Source organism: Suricata suricatta, chromosome X, assembly GCF_006229205.1.
Source record: "Suricata suricatta isolate VVHF042 chromosome X, meerkat_22Aug2017_6uvM2_HiC, whole genome shotgun sequence".
Taxonomy (NCBI): Eukaryota; Metazoa; Chordata; class Mammalia; order Carnivora; family Herpestidae; genus Suricata; species Suricata suricatta.
This window is the reverse complement of record NC_043717.1, coordinates 103,878,590-103,899,299: the sequence shown is the minus strand read 5'-3', so window position 1 is coordinate 103,899,299 and position 20,710 is coordinate 103,878,590. Positions and strand designations below refer to the sequence as shown.

The 20,710-nt window shown below is 38.0% G+C and overlaps 1 non-coding gene across 1 annotated transcript; it reads right to left on the bottom strand.

Moving 5' to 3' along the window:
* Positions 1-14,512: 14,512 nt before the first annotated feature.
* Positions 14,513-14,619, bottom strand: LOC115284438. The gene has a single exon (XR_003905193.1). It is a non-coding gene; the product is annotated as a U6 spliceosomal RNA (small nuclear RNA).
* Between the last annotated feature and the right edge of the window lie 6,091 nt (positions 14,620-20,710).

Below are 20,710 nucleotides of genomic sequence, written 5' to 3'. Positions count from 1 at the left end.
GTCAGTATCTCAGAATGTGGCCTTATTTGGAAATAAGAACATTGTGGATAGAATCAAAAAGAACATTGTGTGAAGACACAGACATAGAGGGAGAATGTCGTGAGATGAAGTAAGTGGAGGCTGGAGTGAGGCAGCTCCAAGCCAAGGAATGCAAGGATTGGAGTCTACCTCAGGCCAGTAGAAAAGGCATTTCAGCATCTCAAAGCCATTACTTGGTGACTGGTATTTCTCCAAGAAGCCTCTGATATATTACAGACATTTTACTATTAAGGTTTATCCTAAGGCCAAAATACATATTAAGTTAAAAATCAGTTTCTGATCTTTCTATTCAGTAATTCTGTTCCATTGGTCCACACTTGAAGCCAGAAAGAGTCAAGGAAGGAGTCTCCTTCCATAGGATTCAGAGGAATCATGACTCTGCTGACACAGTGATTTCTGGAAGTCCTAGCTTCCACAACTGTAAAGACAACATATTTCTATTGTTGTAAGCCACCCTGTGTGTGTCTCTGGTTACAGCAATGCTAGGAAATGAATACAGGAGCCAAACATAAAAAATTGAGCTTTTGGTTTCTTAGCAAACTCCAAATTCTAATGAATATATGGCTTGGACATATCTATGTCTTACTCCTCCTTGGAAGGGATGATATGGGGATACAAAATGTTGAGCTCCCCAAAAATGTTAGACCTTTACAATTTGCTGTTTTATGTGTTAGCTTAATGGCCTATAAGGCAGATCTATAATCAATCTGGTACAAGGTTGACCCTTTAAGGAGGACATTTATAAACTATCATAAAAGTCCTGCTTGCCTCTTGGGGAAGCTCCATCTTCATGTCATAGTACTGTTCTTATGTGTCTAACTCAGACCAATATGAAAGGCATTTCAGAGTCTCAAGGCCGGTACTTGGTAATGGATATTTCTCTAAGAAGCCTCTGATATATTACAGACATCTTACCATTAAGTTTTATCCTAAGGCCGATATGCATATTAGGTCAAAAATCAACTTATGATCTTTTTATTCATTGATTGTGCTCTGTTGGTCCATTCAATGCATTCAACATGTGAGGTTATGCAACGTGCATTAGGTTATAATTGCCATTTCAGTAATATTATAGTACATAAAATGTCCTAAGTCTATGAAATTTAACCCTCTCCTCACTTGATATCAATTCCAATGTGTTTGTTCACAGATAAATTTAAATTTCCAAATACAAAGAACTTCTTTCCTTGTTTTTTCTTTGTTATTGTTGTTGTTATTGTTGTTGTTGTTGTGTTCTGTCTTAAAAAGAAGAGTTTTTTTAATTATCATTTTCAAGTTTTATTTTTTATTTATTTTTTGATATGTTTTGTTTTATTTTTGTTGTTATTTTTAAAAAGTGCCTTACATGTATCTATGTATCCAGGGGATATAATTTAACCTGCAGAGTGATGAAACTCATAGTAAAATAGGCCCTTGATATTAGAATTTTTAGTTTGTAGAAATAATAAATAAAAGAAGAATTTTTTTTCGGTTTTTAAGAGCTTTAGTAAATAAAAAACTGTTTTTATTCTCTAATACCACATACGTTTTAGGATTCTATAGGCAAACATGGTTCAGTTTATTTTTTGGGGGGGGTTGATTTTTTACTTTGCTTTTCTGTTTGGAGTATCATTGAAACTACTGTATTGTAAATGACGGAAAATAATTGCATATGTTAAAAAAATAAATTGTATAAAAAAATAAATAAAAAGAAGAGTTTTAAGTCAAGTGGTTTGCTGGGACCCAAGTCTTGTCTTTAGTGTCTGTAGCCTCGGAAAGCTTTTCATAAACTAGTAGGGTGCCTTCAGTGCCTGCAAGTCCCGGGATACAGGGCATTTACAAGAGCCAGTTGCTTTTCTATATACAAGAATTGAACAATTGGAATTTGAAATTAAAAGACTTATTTGTAATAACACCAAAAACAGAAATTCTTTGGTAAAAGTCTAAAACATGTATAGGACTTACACGTGGAAAACTATAAAACTGATGAAAGACACCAGAGAAGATCTAAAGAAATAGACATTTTGTTTTCATGGATTGGAAGACTCAATATTATTAAGATGTTCATTCTTTCCAAATTGATAGATAGAGTAAAGAAAAGATCAAACTTTTGGCAAGCTATTTTGTATATATCAACAAAATGGTTCTGAAATGTATATGGAAAGACAAAGAACCAGAATAGCCAATGCAGTACTGAAGAAGAATGTTGGAGGGCTCACTAGCTGATTTTAAGTCTTACTATTTAAAAAAAAAAAAAGGGCTTACTATAAAGCTACCATAATCAAGACCATGTAGTATAAGCAAAAATATAGACACATAGATCAATGAAAAAGAAAAGAGACTTCAGAAATAGACTCACACAAATACAATCAACTGATTTTTTTCAAACATTTAAGACAAATTCACCATTTGTCTTTTCAACAAATGGTGCCAGAACAATTGAAAATTAATATGAATAATGAATCTAGATACAGACTTTACACTATACCAGGAGTAACTCAAAATGGATCATAGGCATGCCTGTGAAATGCAGAACTATAAAACTTCTAGAAGAAATCATAGGAGAAAATCTACATGACTTGCATTTGGTGATGAGTTTTTAATTTTTTTCTAATGTTTTATTTTTTTTTTAGAGAGAGAGAGCATGAGAAGGGGAGGGTCAGAGAGAGAGGGAGACACAGAAGGCTCCAGGCTCTGACCTAGCTGTCAGCACAGAGCCTGATGTGGGGTTTGAACCCACAAGCCACGAGATCATGACCTGAACCGAAGCTGGACGCTAAACCGACTGAGCCACCCATGCGCCCCAGTGATGAGTTTTTAGATACAACACCAAATGCATGACCCATTAAAGAATATAAATTAAAACTGTCTTGCCTCAGTGGCGCCTGGGTGGTTCAGTCAGTTAACTGTCTGACTCTTGATTTCAGCTCAGGTCATGATCTCACAGTTTATGAGATTGAGCCCCTCACCAGGCTCCTCACTAACAGCATGGAGCCTGCTTGGAATTCTCCATCTCCCTCTCTCTCTGCCCCCGCCCCCAAATAAATAAACTTAAACAATGTCTTGTCTCAGAAAGAAACTATTAAAAGAATAAAAATACAAGACATAAACTGGGAGAAAATAGCTGCAAAATATATTTGATAAAGGACTTGTAAGTAAGACATACAAAGAACTCTTAAAACTCAGCTACAGATCTTTCTTGACTTATGATGGGGTTACATCCTGATTATTCCATTGTAAGTTGAAAATATGCTAAGTCAAAAATGGATTCAATACATAACTCACTAAACGTCATAGCTTAGTCTAGTCTACTTTAAATGTGCTCAGAACACTTATGTGAGTTGGGAAAAATCATGAAACACAAAGCCTGTTTTATAGTAAAGTGTTGACTCTCTCACATAATTGACTGAATACTGTGCTGAAAGTGAAAAGCAGAATGACTATATGTGGACAGAATGGTTGTCAGTATATTGGTTGTTGACCCTTGTGATTGTGTGCCTGACTGGGTGCTATGGCTTGCTGCCCCAACCCAGCCTGACAAGAGGGGATTAGAATGCATATGGCTAACCTGGGAAAAGATCCAAATTCAAAATTCCAAGTACAGTTTCTAGTAAATATATAGCAGTTTCACACCATTATAAAGTTGAAAAATTATATGTTGAATTGTAAGTCAGGGACCATCTGCATAAAGAAACAACATAATTTAAAAGTGAGCAAAAGGAAATAATTAAAAATAAAACTGAGCAAAAGGTATGGACAGACATCTCACCAAACATGTACAGATCAAAAATAAGCTTTTTTCCAGCAACATCTCTGATTTCCATGAGGAAAGTCCTTTCTTAAATACTCCTGTGTTCTTGCTCCAGCCCTTGTTCTCCTCCATGGAGCTAGAGCGAGTTACCTAAATGATGAATTTGTTGGAAGAAAGTGCAATTTTTTCCTCTATCCTTTTTTTTTTTTTTTTTGGATCTTACTGAAGAGAGAATGTTAATTGGACTCTTTTACCTGTATGCTGTAGGTTTAGTGGTAAATATCTTGGTCTAGGTGCTGGTGAGTAGTGGGTTATGGTGGTGTCTCATTATCCTACACTGCCTGTAAATATTTTTTTAAATATATATATCATTTGTCAAATTGGCTAACATAAAATGTGTAAAGTGTGCTCTTGGTTTTTGGGTAGATTCCCACGGTTCATCACTTACATACAATACCTAGTGCCCATCCCAATAAGTGCCCTCCTCAATGTCCGTCACCCATTTTCCCCCTCTCCACCAGCCCCCCATCAACCCTCAGATTTTTCTTTGTATTTAAGAGTCTATTATGGTTTGCCTCCCTCCCTCTTTGTTTGTAACTATATATTTCCCCCCTTCCCTTTCCCCATGTCTTCTGTTAAGTTTCTCAAGATCTAAATATTGAGTGAAATGATATCTGTCTTTCTCTGACTGACTTATATCACTCAGCATAATACCTTCCAGTGAAGATGTGGTTTATATATACAATGGAATACTGCTTAGCAATGAAAAAAATGAAATCATGCTGTTTGCCTATAAATCCTAAAGTAAGTCAATTCTGGGATTCAGTGTTTAGATAATTGTTGCTTGAATACTTAAGCCACAAAGCACAGCTCAGCATTTATCAAGTAATGATGATGCTATTTTCATCTTCATATGTTCTACCTATCTTAGTTTGTTTTACATTCAGAAAGGAAGATGGGGGCTATTAATTTCTACTATAATGCTAACAAAGGATGTATAAACAACTCCCGAATTTTGGCCATAATAGTAACTGGATAAATAGATTATAGTTGGCTATTATTGGGCTCAAGAGATTTTTTTTGTTGCATCCAACAATTTCAAGATAGGGAGTATACCAAAGTGTGTTTATAAGGTAATGAGAATCATCCAATAAGGAGGCAGCGCCTAATTTGCAGGACAACCATAGGTGAAAATTGCAGGGAAAGGAGAAGGAATGGAATCCAGAGCTCTAGTGAAGAGAAGTTGGCCTTTTATAAGAGTAACACTTTCTCTACTATAACATGAGGAGGTAAATCTATAAGTAGATAATCTTGTGAATTTGTTGGTGGCTGTTGAAAGATGCTTTTGATTTCTCAATTCACCATGTGGTGGTTTCAACAACTAAAAATGATAGTATAACAAAAGTCATGAAAAGTTTGCAGAAAAAGAACTTAAGAAATAGTAGTTTTAAGTTGTAGAAAAACAAAACTTCTAGGGATCCTAGTAGGATTGCTGGTCAGCAATTTCTCATTCAGTATTTTTTATTATACAATAAAGGCAAACACTATTGGTTCAGTTGTGCAATTTTCTGTAGCAATGCTCAACTACTGAGATAGAGGTATAAAGCAGGTAAGCTAAAAAAAAAGTAAGTAATAAAGTTCATTCAGAATCTGGTGTTTTCCATGCAAGTTTGACAGAAGGAGGGGGGGAGCAAAAGATTTGAAGTTATTAGTAAGGGAACAATTATAATGAGGAGCTCATGTGTACTAAGTGAGTTGAAAGGTTAGAAGGTGGTGGTCAGAATATAGGATACTTGATATCAAAAATTTAAAGATAGGGGCACCTAGCTGTCTCAGTCAGTAGGGCATGTGACTCTTTATCCAGGGGTTGTGAGTTCAAGCCTCATGTCAGGTGTAGAGCCTACCAAAAAAAGCATAACATAGTATCATTTCCAGCAATTTCTAGGGTATGACTCTGGAAAGATTGATTGACAAGGACTTAAAAATTAAGTTCATCTGGGATGAGTTGAAATAGGAACTTTGAGGCCAGAGTTTTATGTAGGTCATGCACATAGACATTGAAGTTACCCAGGGTAATGACAGGAGTTGAGGTAGAGAGGAAGAGAGTAGCAAGAAGCTAAATCTTCCCTGAAAAAAAGTAGATTGACAAGGAAGTAATGGGAAATGACAGGGACAAGAAAGAAGACTGATGTGGTTGAATGACATGTGCCTCAAAGCAGCAAAGGTAGGAGAACAAATCACGAGGAATTAGCAATGGAAATTGAGGGAGCTAACTACCATGCCTCTTGTTCTTGAGGTTCCCAGAGTACAAGAAAAGCAACTATAATAACAAAAAAGACAAATAAGAAACAGTATCTGCTTGACAGGGCTTAAAGGGAAGTTATGCATTTAGATAATACAAGGATGGAAGCAAAAAAGATGAAAAAGATATTCAATCCCATGTGAATGATAACCAAAAGAGAACAGGGTGGGCATGATTAGGGCAGACAAAATAGGCTTTAAATTAAAAATTGCTGCAAAAGACAGAAAACGATATCAGATCATGATAAAGTTCAATTCACCAGGAAGATTTAATAAGGACGGGGCTAGGTCATATGAAATAATGTTAAGTAGTACAGGGATAAGAACATAGCAATGATGGATTACCAAGGGCCAAATTCTTGTGATATATGACATTCAGATGTACCCTCTGACAGTGTAGCTTTGCCTCCTAGTGGGAGGGTGGAATCGACATTAACTGACAGACTAAGAGAGAAGTGGGAACCAAAGAGGAGGAGGAATGTGGATGGGAATGAGAATTTAGTGTAGGATATGCTTGGTTTGGGATGTGTATTAGATATCCAATTGGAGATGTTGATTGGGCTTTTGGATATATGAATCTGGAGTTCAAGAGAAAAGATGTGGGCTAGAAATGTTAATTTGGGATGGATTACAAAAAAAGATGGTAATCAAAGCCATGAAACTGAATAGTATCACTTAGGAATTCCATGTATATAGAAGACAAGCAATGTCTAAAGAGTCTTGAAGAAGAAAATCGAAGTGGGAGGCATCACAATCCCAGACTTTAGCCTCTACTACAAAGCTATCATCAAGAAAGTATGGTATTGGCACAAAAACAGATACATAGACCAATGGGATAGAATAGAGAACTCAGAATTGGATCCAGAAATGTATGGCCAACTAATATTTGACAAAGCAAGAAAGAGTATCCAAGGGAAAAAAGACAGTCTCTTTAGCAAATGGTGCTGGGAGAACTGGACAGCAACATGCAGAAGAATGAAACTGGACCACTTTCTGACACCATACACAAAAAGAAACTCAAAATGGATGAAAGACCTAAATGTGAGACAGGAAACCATCAAATCCTAGAAAAGAAAACAGACAACAAACCTCTTTGACCTCAGCTGCAGCAGCTTCTTACTCAACACATTTCCCAAGGCAAGGGAAACAAAAATAAAAATGAACTATTGGGATCTCATCAAGATAAAAAGCTTCTGCACTGCAAAGGAAACAGTCAACAAAACTAAAAAGCAACTGATGTAATGGGAAAAGATATTTGCAAATGACATATCAGATAAAGGGTTAGTATCCAAAATCTATAAAGAACTTAACAAATTCAAGACCCAGATAACAAATAATCCAGGGAAGAAATGGGCAGAGGCATGACTACTTTTCCAAAGAAGACATCCAGATGGCTAACAGACCCATGAAAAGATGTTCAATATCATTCATCATCAGGGAAATTCAAATCAAAACCACATTGAGATACCACCTCACACTGGTCAGAGTGGCTAAAATGAACAACTCAGAAAACAACAGATGCTGGCATGGATGTGGAGAAATGGGAGCCCTCTTGTACTGTTGGTAGAAATACAAACTGGTGCAGCCGCTCTGGAAAACACTGTGGAGGTTCTTCAAAAAATTAAAAATAGAACTACCCTACAGCTCAGCAACAGCACCACTAGGAATTTACCCAAAGGATACAGGAGTGCTGATGCATAGGGGCACACACACCCTATTGTATATAGCACCACTATAGACAACAGCCAAATCATGGAAACAGCCCAAATGTCCATCAACAGATGAATGGATAAAGATGTGGTTTATCTATATTATGGAATACTACTTGGCAATGAGAAAGAATGAAATCCTGTCATTTGCAGCAACATGGATAGAACTGGAGGGTATTATGCTGAGTGAAATAATTCAGTCAGAGAAAGACAGATATTATATGTTTTCACTCATATGTGGATCTTGAGAAACTGAACAGAAGACCATGGAGGAAGGGAGAGGGAAAATAGTTACAAACAGAGAGGGAGGGAGGCAAACCATAAGAGATTCTTATATACAGAGAACTGAGGGTTGATAGGGGGACGAGGGAGAGGGAAAGTGAGTGATGGGCATTGAGGAGGGCACTTATTGGGATGAGCACTGGGTATCATATATAAGAGATGAATCATGGGAATCTACTCCCGAAGCCAAGAGCACACTGAATACACTGTATGTTAGCCAACTTGGCAATAAATTATATTAAAAAAAAAAAAGAAACATAGAGTTAGTCTTGTAGCTTCCCAACATTTAAAGGCTGGAGAAAGTTCAAGGAACCAACAAAAGAGACAAAGAGTTAGTGGGTGACCAATGTGGTTGAAGGGAAACTTAAGTGAGTGTGAAATCCTGGGAGCTATGTGAAGGGGTTGTTTAGGAGAAGTGATCAGCTCGGTCAGATCCTGCTGTGAGTAGCAGTTACATGTGGACCAAAAAAAGAGAAGTTTAAGTGGAGTGGTAGGGAAAAGCTTGTTTAGAATGGTCACAGAAAGAAAGGAGAGAATTTAGAGACAATTAGTATTAATAAATCTGTTGTTTTTGTGTTTTAAGGAAAGGCCAGTAGATGGATTGGATAATGGGGTGAAGATTTTTTTTAATGTTTTATTTATTTTTGAGAGAGAGAGAGAGATAGTGTGAACAGGGGAGGGTCAGAGAGAGGGAGATATAGAATCCCAGGCTCTGACTAGCTGTCAGCACAGAGCCTGACAGGGCTTGAACCCACCAACCATGAGATCATGACCTGAGCTGAAGTCAGAGCCACCCAGGCACCCCTGGAAAATGGGGGTGAAATTAAGGTTATTCTTTAATTCTCTTTAAATTTTTTTCTTAATTTGAGAGACAGAGCGTGCACTGTCCCCAACACATGCAAGTGGGGGAGGGGAAAGGGAGAGAGAGACAATCTCAAGTAGTCTCCATGCTCAGCATGGAGCCCAGTGCAGGGCTTGAGCCCCCATGACCCTGGGATCATGACCTGAACCGAAATCAAGATTTAGATGCTTAATGAACTGAGGCACCCAGGTGCTCCTAATTCTCTCTTTAATATGGAGAAAAGTAACAATGATTGTATGCTGATCAGAAAGATCCAGTAAAGAGGGTGAGAAGATGATTATGTAGGAGAGAGAAAAGAAAGAAGCAAAGACCTTGAATGAGTAAGGCATTTGGAGAAATAATGCCCAATTGGCCTCAGCTGAGAGTTTGGGCAACTTGTTCATGGAAACTAGTGGGCAGAGTACAGAGACCCAAATGTAAGTAGCTGGATAGATCTGGTTGTGGGTGGTTTTTGAAATTCTCTCCTGAACGCTTCAATTTTTTCACCAAGGTGGGAATGAAGGTAATGGATGAAGAATGAGGATCAGAGAGGAGCTGGAATTCTGAGTAAAGAGCAGACCGTATTTAAAAGGGGCACCTGGGTGGCTTCGTCAGTTAAGCACCGAACTTCAGTTCAGGTCATGATATTGTGGTTTGTGGGTTCGAGACCCGCATCAGGCTCTGTGCTGACAGCTCGGAGCCTGGAGCCTGCTTCAAATTCTCTCTCTCTCTCTCTCTCTCTCTCTCTCTGCCACCCCCCACTCATGCTCTCTCTCTCTAGGTCTCAAAAATTAATAAATATTAAAAAATAAATATTTTAAAAAATGCTCATCTAGGAGAGTGTGAGAGGAAATGAACTGGGGACACATAGTATGATTTCTTGGCAGCATTAGGACTCCTTGCCCCTTGAGGTTTATGGCCATGATTTGAAAGTGAGGCCATTTTGCATGGTTTGTATTTTCTCTAGTTATTTTCAGCTATCTTGGGGAAGACAAGCAAATAGTCTCTGGTGCTCCTGGAAATACTGATCTAGATTCTTTTCCATCTGGTGGCTAACCTCAAATACATACTGGGTTGCCTTGGGAAAAGCTCAGAGCTGTGAACAAAAACAGTTATATCCTTTTGCTTCTAAATTCAAAGAATTTAAGGGGGTGAGGTTATGCTAATCCTCACAAAGATGGAATTAAAAGGAAGTCTGTTGAACAGCTTCAAAAAAGGTGAATAGCAAACATAATAATGTCATATTCTTCCTCTTAGGGTGACCTCTTTCCTCAATGTTGAATAATGCCCTTAAAAATCTGGGGGCTATTTCTTAAATTTTTTTTTGAGAGAGAGAGAAAGTGCACAAGTGGGAGAGAGGGGGAGGAGGGCAGAGGGAGAGGGAGAGGGAGGAAGGGACAGAGAGAGAGAGAGAGAGAAAGAGAATCTTGAACAGGCTCCATTGCTTAGGATGGAGCCTGACTTGGGGCTCGACCCCAGGACCCTGGGATCATGAATCTGGGATCTTGTCCAAAGCTGAAATCAAGAGCGGCACTTTCTACAATAGCCAAATCATGGAAAGAACCTAAATGTCCATCACCTGATGAATGGATCAAGAAGATGTGGCATATATATATATATATATACAATGGAGTACTATATGGCAATGAGGAAGAATGAAATATGGCCATTTGTAGGAAAGTGGATGGACCTTGAGGGTGTCATGCTAAGTTAAATAAGTCAGGTGGAGAAGGACAGATACCATATGTTTGCACTCACAAGTCTAACAGGAGAAACTTAACAGGACCATAGGGGGAGGGGAAGGGGAAAAATAGTTAAGTAGAGGGAGAGAGACAAACCACAAGAGACTCTAAAATATTGAGAACAAACCGAGGGTTGATGGGGGGGAGGGGAAGGGAGTGATGGTCATGGTGGAGGGCACTTGTGGGGAGAAGCACTGGGTGTTATATGGAAACCAATTTGACAATAAACTATTATAAAATAAAAGAGTTGGATGCTCAACTGACTGAGCCACCCAGGTGCATCAGAAGGTCTATTTCTAAATAGAGGGATTTGATCAGCAACTCACACTGTGTTAGAAATCATAAGATAGGAGCAGCATAGCGAGGGCAGAGTAGCCCAGGAAATCAAGACAGAGCAAAGATTTTTCCCATTTGTATAAAAGTTAACCTGGAGGGCTACAGGAAATAGTAGCAGGGGGGCACTAGTTGGCTTGCCAGATCCATTCAAGAAGCTGCCCAGTGGGATGAAAAGATTTCAATGAGAAGTTATGGAGTGAAACACAAACTTTGCATAGTAGTTGTATGTCTGTAGATCATTGGTATCCAAAGGCTGTGGAGAGGCTGCCTAGGAGAGGCCTATAACCACTGATGGTTCCAGACATAACTAGAAGCTTTGGATATGCTTTGTTGTTTCTGTCCTTGAATAGAACACACTGAGAGTCATAAACATCAGTAGATGTACCATTGCTCCTTTAGGCTGAGGCTGTAGCCAGCTGCCGTCTATTTCCACAGCCACGTCCCCCATGCCCTCTCCACCCAGCCCAGCCCTGCCAGTCACTTCCAGGAGACAGGTATTGTTGTTTTTTAAATTTACATCCAAGTTAGCTAACATATGGTGCTATAATTATTTCAGGAGTAGATGCCAGTGATTCATCCCCCATGTATAACCCCCAGTGCTCATCCCAACAAGTGTCCCCTCTAATGCACCTTCCCTGTTGAACCCACAGCCCCTCCAGCAACCTTCAGTTTGTTGTCATATATATTTTTTGCTTCCTTTCCCTTATGTTCATTGGTTTTTTTATCTTAAATTCCTCATATGGGTCAAGTCATAGGTCTTTCTCTGATGGGCTAATTTTGCTTAGCATAATACCCTCTAGTTCCATCCATGTAGTTGCAAATGGCAAGACTAAATTTTTTTTGATTGCTGAGTAATACTTCATTGAATATATATACTACATCTTCTTTATCCATTCTTCTGTTGATGGACATTTGGGCTCTTTCCATACTTTGGCTGTTGTCTATAGTTCTGCTATATACATCGGGGTGCATGTGCTTTTTTGAAATACCACTCCTGTATCCCTTGGATAAATACCTAGTATTGCAATTGATGCATCATAGGGTAGCTTTTTAAGTTTTTTGAGGAACCTCCATACTGTTTTCCAGAGTGGCTGCATCAGTTTGCATTCCCACCAGCTGTGCAGAAGATTCCTCTTTCAGGAGGCACGTATTGTCATGAGATGAACTGTGTCTTTTCAAAAGTCATGGTAAAATCCTAATGCTCAGTACCTCAGGATGTGACTTTATTTGGAAATTAGGTCATTGCAGGTCTAATCATTTAAGATGGTGTTTAGCCCCAGTACTATAAGACTAGTGGCCTTATAAAAATGGGGAGATTTGGACATAGACACACACACAAGAGAGAACGCCATGTTGAAGGCAGAGATGTGTGTGATGTTGCTTCAAGCCTAGGGATCTCAATGATGCCCAGAAGGCCACCAGAAGCTGGGGGAGATATGTGGAGCAGATCCCTCCCTCGCACCCCTCAGAAGGGACCAAGCTTTTCCACACCAGGATATCAGACTTCTCTCTAACTACAAGACCACAAATTTCTGTTATTGAAGTCACTCATTCCGTGGAACTTCATTATGGTGGCCCCAGAAGAATAAGACAGGCACTTTTAATATTTCTTTTTTTTTAAATCAAACAAGAACTAGGTAAGATGAAGGAGAAAATGCCTGCAAGAAAGAGAAGCCCTGGGATAGTTAACTTGACATTGACTTGAATCTGATTGCATATGTATAAAAGAGAGACTAAAGTTTAAGCTGAAAGTAGCTGAAACATTACGGAGTTTGAACTGAAATGCAATAAAATGAGTTGTCTTCTCTGGACATAGCTAGGACTCAAATCTGGAGAGAGTATGTATAGGTATTTTTAAAAATTTATTTATTTATTTTGATAGGGTGGGCAGAGGGAGGTGAGAGAGAATCCCAAGCAGGCTCTACACAGTCAGCATGGAGCCCCATGTGGGGCTTGAACCCATGAACTGCAAAATCATGACCTGAGCGGCTGAAGTTAAGAGTTAGATGCTTAACCAACTGAGCCACCAGGTGCCCCCAGAATATACACAGTGTGTGTGTGTGTGTTGAAAGGTGAGTAGTTATGAACTGTCAGTCTATTCATGACCAGTTATATCAAAGCATAGGCAATCACTGAATATTTGAAGAATAACCAAAGTGATTTTTATAATATTCTGTAAGTCCTGTTAAGTTCAGCTTAGCAAGACTTTAGTTGTTTTCTCAACTTAAAACCTGTGGCAGGGGCACCTGGGTGGCTCAGTTGGTTGAGTATTCAACTTCAGCTCATGTCATGATCTCGCAGTTCATGGGTTCAGATCCTCTGTCTTCCCCTACTCCTCTTTCGCTCATGCTCGCTCTCTCTCAAAAGTAATTAAGCATTAAAAAAAGACCTATGGCATTTATATAGTTAAAAAAAAAGACTAACTCCACCTAGAGTTCATACCTGCTTCATAATTCACAAAGATTGGGTCACAGATGCTTCTGTCGACTTCATGAACATTGAATAGATCCACTAGATCCATTAGTTTTACACGATTATGTGAGCAAAATCCATTTTCCTTTAAGGAAGCAAAATGCAACATAGATGTTTTCAGCTCCGGATGAGGAAAATATTGTGGAGGAGTTATAATTATAGCTGTCTTGCAATTCTTAAAATGCCTTTATTAAATTCTGAATTTTCTAATATAATAACCCTAACCCATCTTCATGTGCATTTCCAAGAATTCTTCATACAGAAATACTAGCTGTATGCTGTTTTATAGATAGTTTTACCAGTTCATAATAACATAAAAAATTTTTGTATCCATATACAGAGACAGTTGAAAATTTAGGGTTTTTATTTGGGGAAGTTTTGCACAAATTGAGGGGGAAATATCATATGACCTCACAGTATGTATATTTGCCATAATAAAGTGACCACTTGATCACTGTGATGCCCGAAAACTATGCATGACTTCTATTTTATTTTTATTTTTTAAAAATTTGTTTTATATTTATTTACTTTTTTTAAAATTTTGATAAATTGAACTTTATCAAAACTAAAAATTTTTGTGCTTTGAAAGGCACCTCAAGAAAATGAAAAGACAGCAACAGAAGGAGAGCAAATGTTTGCAAATCATATAGCAGATGGGGGACTTGTATACAGAATTTATAAACTTTTTCATAACTCAATTATGAGACTTAGAAAATGGACAAAATATTTGAATAGACCTTCCCCCCAAGAAGATGTTCCAATGGCTAATAAACACATGGAAATATGCTCTTTGGGATTCACTGAGCTTCTTGTATCCATAGGTTTTTATCTTTTGACAAATTTGGGAACTTTTAAGTCATTATTTCTTTGAATATATTTTCCTCCCACAGCTTTTTTCTCCTCTTCTTATGGACTCTGATGACATGAAAGATCTTTGATTATAGTCCCATGTATCTCTGAACCTCTGTTCATTTGTTTTTTAGTCTATTTTCTGCTTGTTGTCACAATTGAGTAATTTCTATTTTTCTAAGATCACTGAAGTTTTCCTCTTCTGTTTCTTAAAAATATGGACCGCTTCACGAATTTGCATGTCATCCTTGCGCAGGGGCCATACTAATCTTCTCTGTATCGTTCCGATTTTAGTATATGTGCTGCCGAAGCGAGCACTATTTATTTACTTTTGAGAGAGCACAATGAGGGAGGGGTAGAGAGAGAATGAGACAGAATCTGAAACAGGCTTCAGGCTCTGAGCTGTCAGCACAGAGCCTGATGTGTTGCTCAAACTCACAAGCCACGAGATGATGACCTGAACCGAAGTTGAACACCTACCTGACTGAGCCACCCAGGCACCCCACAACTTCCATTTTAAACATATTAGCATCTGATAGTACTGCTGAGTGCAAATAATCCTTTATCTGAAGTTTGTGTTCTAATGTGTTTGTTCTACCAGAAACTGGCTGTGAAACTTTAGCTCCCCTGGGTCTCACCAGCCTCACTGATAAAACAAATAGTTTGGGTTAGGTAAATTCCAAGTTTTCGTTCAATGCCAAAATTAGAAATTCATCCACCAAGGACTTATTGCCTAATGTGGACAAGGGACTGGGCTAGTAGGCACTGATAACTTGTCGGTAAATTAACAGTTAAAAATTGCCTTAGTGGAAAGAAAAACTTGCTGGTGCCCTCCTGCATCCCAACATTTGTCCCAACCTGCCCACCTCCATGTCCTGTGCCATTTGAATTATTTTCTTAGAGCATGCTTATGACCAAGTTCCTCTAATTGTCATAAACTTTCAAAACTATCCATCAATTGCAGAACGTGTTGCAAATTCTTTAATTAGGCAGTCTTTATCCAATGTAACCTAGCCTAATACTATGTCAACAATCTCATTTCTTCAGAGGAAGTGTTGGGAATAGAAAAGAACTGATAGAAGAGTCCAATGTCCTGGATTTGGGTCCTATTAGTACTATTCATTAGCTGTGTAACATATGGCAGAGCATATAAATTCTGGGAGCCTCTATTTCCTCATTTGTAAAATAAGGATAATAACATAGCTCTATAGCACAATATGCAAGCAATAAATCACATGTGATAAGGTATGAAAATACCTTATAACTCTTAGGTGAAGCAGAAGAGTGGAAAGACCATGCATTTTGCAATCATGGAGAGCTAGGTTTGAAATCTGGCTTAGGACTTCATCAGCTTTGTGACTTTGAACAAGTTAATTAATGTCTCTAAACTCGTTATCTATAGAATTGGATCAAAATAGCTATTTTGCATGGTTATTATGAGTCTTAAATGAGTGTAAGTAAAATGCTTGACAGTCAACATGTAGTTATGTGACCACTGAATAGTACTATTATTAAGGCAGTTAGTATTATTTTAATACTGCATAGAAAATGAAGTGTATAGATATTATATTCCTACTGGTTGACAAATTAGTTCAAACTTTCCTCAAGAGAAAGAAAATAAAAGTATATAGTTGAGAAAGAGAGACAGAGAAGTATATACTTGAGAAAGGGGGGAAGACAGAAGGGAGGGAGACAGGGAGGGAGAGAAAGAGAGAAGGGAGAAGGGAGATTACGAAACATTCTAACTGGAACAAGAATTAATTGCAATCCAAATTCCGAAGTCATGCTGATATTACAGAATCATTAAATAGTATTAGATAGTCCACACTGAAAAATGCATAAGAAATAAAAAGAGTAAGGAGATTGATGTAGCATTATTTAGTAGAATTGAAAATGCATGAACTTTATGACTGAACAAATCTACTCCAAGATATGTGCCCTGTGGAAATTCCTATGCATGTCCAAAATGAGGTATGAATAGAGACATTATGGAAGAATTGTTTGTAAAAGTTGAAGACTGGAAACAAGTTCAAAGTTTATCAATTGAATGGTTAAAAAATAATTGTGCTTCACTCAAGAAGTAGAATATAAATAGCAGCAAAATGAGTGAACTATATTGTACAGCTTACTATCAATATGATTATTTTCAAAAGGAAAATGTAGAGTAAAAAATATTGTACAGAAGAGTATTCACAGCACAGTATCCTTTATATAAAGTTTAAAAACTTACAAAACCAGGGGCACAGGGGTAGCTCAGTCAGTTAAGCGTCTGACTCTTCATTTTGGCTCAGGTCCTGATCTCATAATGGTTCATAAGGTAAAAACAGAGAGGGAGGCAAACCATAAGAAATGCTTAAATACAGAGAACAAACTGAGGGTTACTGGAGGGGAGGTGAATGGGAGAATGGGCCAGATGGGTGATGGGTACTAAGGAGGGCATTTGTTGGGATTGTAAGAACATGAGTCTGAACCAAACAGATGCCATGACAGGCTTTGTTTCCCCTCTAAGCTAGAAGCTCTAAGGTCAGTCTCTCTGGATCCATTAGGCAGTTATACATTACCCGGGGCAAAAGAGACCACTTTGCGGTATCCAATCAGGAAAACCTAACTACCTCTCCCCACATTCCTAAGAGTGAGACCTGCAGATGGGAACTTTAGATAAGACCCTGTTACCTAATGTTAAAGTTAACCCAATAGTCACCGAACAAGACCCTGAACTCGCTCTGTAATTGGTTAATTTCAAAGATACCCTAAATGTTGGAATTGGGTCCCGCCAAAAGTAACGAACTCTCTGAACAATGTGTATGGTTAAAGCTGCTGCCTATACTGTTGTAACATTATGATTGGGTCACTGTACCTATGTCACAATTTCTTGTAACTCCCCCTTCCCAAACCCCATAAAAATTCTACTCAGCCCTTGTTCAGGGCTCACAGTATGGATCCACTGCGTTAGAAAAGTCTGTGAGTCCGAGTTCAAACCCATAATAAAAGCCCTTTGCCTTTGCATGCATGCCTTGGTCTCCCTGGCAGTTTCTGGTTTTGGGGTGATATTAAAATCTTGGGCATTTCAGGATGAGCACTGGGTGTTGTATGTAAGTAATGACAATAAACTTTCCTCCTGAAACCAATATTATGCTATTTGTTAACTAACTTGAATTTAAAAGAACCAAACAAACCCCAAAATTTAAGTAGAAGTTTAGATTTCCCATATTCAGTATCTATCTGCCCTCCTCCTGGAGGCGCCTAGTACAGGAACATGAATGGATGAAAAGAAGCATAGGCTTGGAATGCAAACTGACCTGGCTTATAAATTTCCTTTCTGCCATCTGCCCATGGATATGAGCTGTAAACTTACAACTGTCAGTGACTTGCTATGCTACCTCAGACAACTTTTAGTTTCAAAATCCTTAAATATAAAATGAAAGCTATAATATCTATACCTATATATAATATCTAGCTCACAATATTTCAGGGAATACAAATGTGTGTGCACACACACATGCACACACACAGACACATACATACACAACTAGAAGATAATAGATACTGAAGGAATTTGTTTTCTTCCTTTTTATCCACTAAGGTATTTCTTATAGCCTGAATTTTCTTAAGATCTATTATTAAATCTTATTATAATCCACTTGAGATCTGTTTGTATAATCTCACAATTACCATGACTTGAAGCAGTTTTGATGTAATGCAATTTTTCTCATTTTAGTATTTCTTTGTTCACTCTTACTTTTATTATCATAAATTGCAAAAAAAGTTGATTATATCTCTCATCAACAGTTGGATTGGAGAAACAAATGATCTGCTCACGTTTTCTCCCGATACGTGTTGCTAAAGCATATGTGGTGGCCGTGGGCGGCACCGTCTCCCTTGGCCACCAAGATAGAACTCCAGAATGACTTTGAGCATCTAAGCTCCCACAATGCCCTGGGCCACAGCAGCGCGCATTTCTTGGCATCATATTTTGCGGATCCTAGCTGCTGAGCAAACTATCTCCACAGTGAGCCGTCTGGGAATAGAGTGAGGCCAGGAATTGGGGGGGCTACCACTCTCAGAAGAATCAGTCTTAATTATAGCACCTGAGAAAAGTGGCTTCCAATTCAAATTTCAAGGAATAATAGGAATCAGAGAGCCTAAGCAGCCACCAGCCTCTAACAAGCTTGTCGGTCTTCGCAACTTCCATAATGTAATTTTTTGAGAAAAATTTAGAGGGGCAGCATTGTTAAATATCATACATAGCTACAGTAGGAGCAGCCTGATTTCTCTCCCATGACCAAATGAACTTATCTTCATCTGGGATAACAAGCCAGGATTTCATAACCCTGTTCAGAAGCACTTACTATCTTGGGGCATGAAACCTTGGAAAACAACACAGAGGAAATGGAATATTTAGCATGGTAAGACCCTTGCATGGAAATCCAAAAGATCTGATGTTTTATACTGTACTTCATGTCTGTTTGCTATAATTACACACTTTTAATCATGGGGGGTGAAGTATGTGGGTGGTAGAAATTCTGCATTTTGGTACCCTCCTCTATTACTTCTCTGACCGCTATGAAATAAAGCTAAAAATTAAATTGTGTATAGCTTAAATTCATAGAAAAATCCACCTATTTGGAAAATTTTAAACATTCTTTTTTTCTTAATGTTTATTTTTGAGGGGGTGGGGAGAGGGGGGAGAGAGAGAGAGAGCACAAGCAGGGGAGGGATAGAGATAGAGAGGGAGACAGAGGATCTGAAGCTGGCTCTGTGCTAACAACATGGAGTCCAACGTGTGGCTCAAACTCACAAATCGTGAGATCATGATCTGAGCCGAAGACACCTAACCAACTGAGCCATCCAGGTGGCCCCATTCTTTTATTTATTTTTATTTTTTATTTTTTTTGAGAGGAATTTTATTTATTTTTAAAGAATTATTTATTTATTTATTTATTTATTTATAGAATATAACACTATTTTTTAACATATGCAATTATTTTCCATCATTTACAATACTTTGAGTAGATAATGAAAGAAAATGCAAAATGCTTATTGATTTATGATGTGGTTTCATCTTAGCTTGGGCAAACCATGCAGTATTTAATACATAGTAGCAGAATATTTACTATTGAAGCCCATTCTTTTAAATAGTGCTTAGGTCAAGTGGAACTCTAAACTGATATGATGATATGAGAACACTACATCTCAAAGAACATGGATTATGGTCAAAGTTAGAAGATTTACAGTCATATGTGTTTTATAATGAAAAGAACAAAAATAAGAATTTAAATAAAAATAGGGATGCCTGGGTGTCTTAGTCAGTTGAGCATCTGACTTCACCTCAGGTCATGATCTCACAGTTCATGGGTTTGATCCCTGTGACAGCTCAAAGCCTCGAGGATTCTTCGGATTCTGTGTCTTCCTCTGTCTCTCTCTCTGCCTCTCTCTCACTCACATTCTGTCTCTCTCTCAAAAGTAAATAAACATTAAAAAATTTAAAAAGAATTTAACTAAAAATAACAAAAGGCAAAAGTAATACCTGTTGAAGAGCAAGAGGAATTAATTTATTCATTCAAAAATATTTACTGAGTGGCTACTATGTGTCAGACACTGCGCTAGGTACTAAAGCAGTGAAGGCAAACAAGTGTGTGCATTCATGGAACTTACATTGTAAGAGAGAGATATAGAAAATTAACACATAAACAATTAAGTGAATAGTGTGTTAAATGGTAAGTGCCTTTTAATAGCAATAAGGCAGTGTAACAGGAAGTATATTTGAGTGACAATGAAATGTTGACAAATGTGACATGTATCACTCCTCAGCAAAAGTTTCAAAAAATCAATGTTCATGATTTGTTATGTTTCCTTTGCCCTGCCTCTATGATTATGAAAAATGGCATTGAGATGAGGCCTACATCAGCCAGGACCCATGAGACCCCTGGGTGACTCATGGTAGATAGGTAACTTGCTTGAGAAATAAATATCGTTGTTTAAGCCACAGGCAGTTCCATGCTTTTGGTCACTGCCATCTAACCTAGGCCATCCTTGTTCATATATTCATCTATGTGGAAATGTCAAGTAGTTGGCTGTTGACACAAGACTTTGGGAGAGAAATAGGGAATTGATAATATATAGGTGGTAGTTGAAGTCATAGAACTAGAGATCACTGAGTGAAGGAGTCTACATAGAAGTCTGAGTATTGAACTCCAGGGCCTTGAAAATGTAAGAAATAAATGAGAAGATAAAGATCCAGCAGAAGAAACAGTGATATATGAGAAAGAAGCAAAAAAGAACAATTATTCTTGAAGCCAAGAATAGAGAATGTTTCCAAAGGGAAGACATACCAGTGAATCTAATGTTAATAGGTCATTCATTGTACATAGAATATAAAGGTCACTGGTGAACTTGACTGATGTAATTT